General features: G+C 55.9%; 2 non-coding genes across 2 annotated transcripts; both read right to left on the bottom strand.

The window, feature by feature from the left end:
- Nucleotides 1–52: 52 nt before the first annotated feature.
- On the bottom strand, nt 53–205 carry LOC139054043 (5.8S ribosomal RNA). The gene has a single exon (XR_011510986.1). It is a non-coding gene; the product is annotated as a 5.8S ribosomal RNA (ribosomal RNA).
- Nucleotides 206–1,442: 1,237 nt separating this feature from the next.
- Nucleotides 1,443–3,257, bottom strand: LOC139054045 (small subunit ribosomal RNA). The gene has a single exon (XR_011510988.1). It is a non-coding gene; the product is annotated as a small subunit ribosomal RNA (ribosomal RNA).
- Nucleotides 3,258–3,804: the final 547 nt, after the last annotated feature.

Below are 3,804 nucleotides of genomic sequence, written 5' to 3'. Positions count from 1 at the left end.
AGTCGACGGACGCACGTTCCCTGTGCGCCGAAGGCTCTCTTGATATGTGATCCGACCCTCAGACAGACGAAGCCAAGGGAAGACCCAAGGCCGCAATGTGCGTTCAAAGAATCAGTGCTCAGTGTGTCCTGCAATTCACACCAAGTCTCGCAGCTGGCTGCGTTCTTCATCGACCCGAGAACCGAGTGATCCACCGCTTAGAGTCGTGAAAAATAGTTTGTTCAATTCAGTACAGTACAACCAGTGTTTCAGGCACGTGGCGTCTCCCTGTGTGTGGTTTCGAAGAGCGCCTTTCGGCGTGCGCTACTCCTGTTTCGCTCTTTCGTTCGGCGGTCACGCGTTTCCGCATGACCGCTGCTGATCCAACAGCCTACTCGAGACGAAAGACAAGAGCTTGGCGCGCGCGTACTCGCGCAGCTCTCCAAAGCCACTCGGCCAGTGCCAGGGACGGCTCTCTGCGCCGGAGCCACAACAAGTCTACTTGAGGCGGAAGACGAAGCCAGCAAGGGCCTGGCCGCAAGTGCGTTCGAATACGGGATTACAGTCCCTCGTCTGTCCGTACTTCCTCTTTCGACGTGCGGCGCCTTCCCAAAGCGCACAAGTCCGCAAACCGCAGAACGCTTCCGACGTAGCAAAGCCGCGTTTCCTTCGGTACTTCGCAGCAACGCCGCCTTTCCCTCGGCGTCGGGCAAATAGCCTGCAGACGTCGTCGCATTGAACCGCGAACTCGACACCTCGCGCGTCACGAGCGGGAGCCGACCGGCAGCCTCCGGCCCTTTCGGGCGCGGTGGAATTTGCCGCGGAGGACGGGAGAGTGCTTTAGGCCACGGTTCCTTCCGTACTTGGCAGCCGCACCCTCAATACCGCCGGTTCCATGACCGACCGAGCGCCGCACCGTTCCTTTAGTACTTGGGCAGCAACAAAGTCGGGTCGTTACTCCACACTCGCCGCAGGAAGCGACCGGCAGCCGCCAGCCTTTTCAGACTCGGCAGCGTTTGCCGCGGAGGACGGGAGAGCGCTCGCACCACGGTTCCGTGTGTACTAAGCGGCAGCGGCATTAGCTCTCGACCGTCAGTTCCTTGACCGACCGCACGCTTCGCCGTTCCCCTCGTACTGGGCAAGAGCAGCAGGTCGGGTCGTCTTACTCCCATTCCGCGCAAGAGTGCCGAGGCGGACTTCAGAAAGCCCACCCAACAGTGTGCGTTACGCCGTTTCTACCCGCGGGCGCGGCCAAGCCAACCGTCCAAGGTTGCAGCCGGCGTCCACTGGGCGCAACAAATTTGGCACGGGGCGCCCTTCGAAATTCGGGCAATCCCCGGCATGTTCGGGTATAGCCGTCCCCGCGTCCAAGCGGGGCCAGCGGCGGAAAGCGTCGGGCGCAGCGAGCTGCTTCACCCACACGGGGTAGAAACAATGGCGCTCGTCACCCTCGAACAATCCGGTAATGATCCTTCCGCAGGTTCACCTACGGAAACCTTGTTACGACTTTTACTTCCTCTAAATGATCAAGTTTGGTCATCTTTCCAACAGACCGGCGCAACCGAAAGGCCGCGCCGGACATCGGTCCGAAGACCTCACTAAATCATTCAATCGGTAGTAGCGACGGGCGGTGTGTACAAAGGGCAGGGACGTAATCAACGCGAGCTTATGACTCGCGCTTACTGGGAATTCCTCGTTCAAGGGGAACAATTGCAAGCCCCTATCCCAATCACGAAAGAAGTTCCACGGGTTACCCAGTCTTTTCAGACAGGGATAAAGACACGCTGCTTCCTTCAGTGTAGCGCGCGTGCGGCCCCGGACATCTAAGGGCATCACAGACCTGTTATTGCTCTGTTTCGTGCGGCTAGGAGCCGCTTGTCCCTCTAAGAAGGTTGTAAGGTGCTGGGAACCCCGCACCTATTTAATAGGCTAGAGTCTCGTTCGTTATCGGAATTAACCAGACAAATCGCTCCACCAACTAAGAACGGCCATGCACCACCATCCACCGAATCAAGAAAGAGCTCTCAATCTGTCAATCCTCCCAGTGTCCGGGCCGGGTAAGTTTTCCCGTGTTGAGTCAAATTAAGCCGCAGGCTCCACTCCTGGTGGTGCCCTTCCGTCAATTCCTTTAAGTTTCAGCTTTGCAACCATACTTCCCCCGGAACCCAAACACTTTGGTTTCCCGGAAGCTGCCCGCCGAGTCATTTGAGTAACTCAGGCGGATCGCTGGTTGGCATCGTTTATGGTCAGAACTAGGGCGGTATCTGATCGCCTTCGAACCTCTGACTTTCGTTCTTGATCAAAGAAAACATTCTTGGCAAATGCTTTCGCAGTAGTTCGTCTTGCGACGGTCCAAGAATTTCACCTCTAGCGCCGCAATACGAATGCCCCCGTCTGTCCCTCTTAATCATTACCTCGTATTCCAAAAACCAACAGAACAGAAACGAGGTCTTGTTCTATTATTCCATGCAAGTTTATTCAGGCGACTCGCCTGCGTTGAGCACTCTAATTTTTTCAAAGTAAAAGCACCGGCCTTCTCGAGGCACACAATGAAGTGCACCAAGAAAGGACCGGCATGATGTTCAGTCCGAGCCGTCGCATCGGGTAGATGCACTACTCGTCTGGAACTGAGATCCAACTACGAGCTTTTTAACCGCAGCAGCTTTAGTATACGCTATTGGAGCTGGAATTACCGCGGCTGCTGGCACCAGACTTGCCCTCCAATTGATCCTCGTTAAAGGATTTAGAGTGTACTCATTTCAATTACGGGGCCTCAAAAGAGTCCCGTATTGTTATTTTTCGTCACTACCTCCCCGTGCCGGGAGTGGGTAATTTGCGCGCCTGCTGCCTTCCTTGGATGTGGTAGCCGTTTCTCAGGCTCCCTCTCCGGAATCGAACCCTGATTCTCCGTTACCCGTAACAACCATGGTAAGCAAGTAACCTACCATCGAAAGTTGATAAGGCAGACACTTGAAAGAAACGTCGCCGGCTCGTGGCCATGCGATCAGCACAAAGTTATCCAGAGTCACCACACAATACGGGCCGAAACCCGATCGATCTTGGTCTAATAAAAGCACCCGTCGCCCAAAGGGCTTCAGGCTCACTGCATGTATTAGCTCTAGAATTGCCACAGTTATCCAAGTAGGAAGAAACGATCTAAGGAACCATAACTGATTTAATGAGCCATTCGCGGTTTCGCCTTATTTCGGCATGTACTTAGACATGCATGGCTTAATCTTTGAGACAAGCATATGATTACTGGCAGGATCAACCAGGTAATCGTTCAACTGCGCGTCCCGCCTGTCAAGCAGGCCGGACGCCGTTTTTGCGATGCCGAGGCCACCTTCAGGCGCCCCAGCACGCTTCGTTCTTGCAAAGAGTAGCACTTTGCACAGTCCGAGACGACGGCGTTCGAGCTCGCTACGGCGCCCTCCCCGAAGGGCCGGGTATCGCCACGCGGCAAGAAGCACGCAACATTCTCGATAGACTGGTTGTGTCGACTCGATCACGGCTTGCGGTTTCTCTTGAGCCCGCAGCACAGGTGGACCGACCGACACTTGCAACGTAGCCGAGACGGCAAAGCCGCCAGGCGACGGGTCACGCCCGCGCCTTCGGCGCTTTCGCATTTGACTCGTCCGAGGACGATGCGGAACACAACTCGATATCGTGGAGAAAGCGTCGTCCGACAACCAGCCCCTAACGCATCAAGCGGATGAGGCTGCAGACGTCAGCTGTGGGATCCACGGGAGCGATACCGGGGACACGCTTGACGGGCACGAAGCCCGCCGCATATCAAACACCCAGGTCGCTTTTGGGGGCGACTGC

This window comes from Dermacentor albipictus, unplaced genomic scaffold (genome assembly GCF_038994185.2).
Source record: "Dermacentor albipictus isolate Rhodes 1998 colony unplaced genomic scaffold, USDA_Dalb.pri_finalv2 scaffold_542, whole genome shotgun sequence".
Lineage (NCBI taxonomy): Eukaryota > Metazoa > Arthropoda > Arachnida > Ixodida > Ixodidae > Dermacentor > Dermacentor albipictus.
The sequence above is the reverse complement of the archived record's forward strand: the minus strand, read 5'-3'. Positions and strand labels throughout refer to the sequence as shown.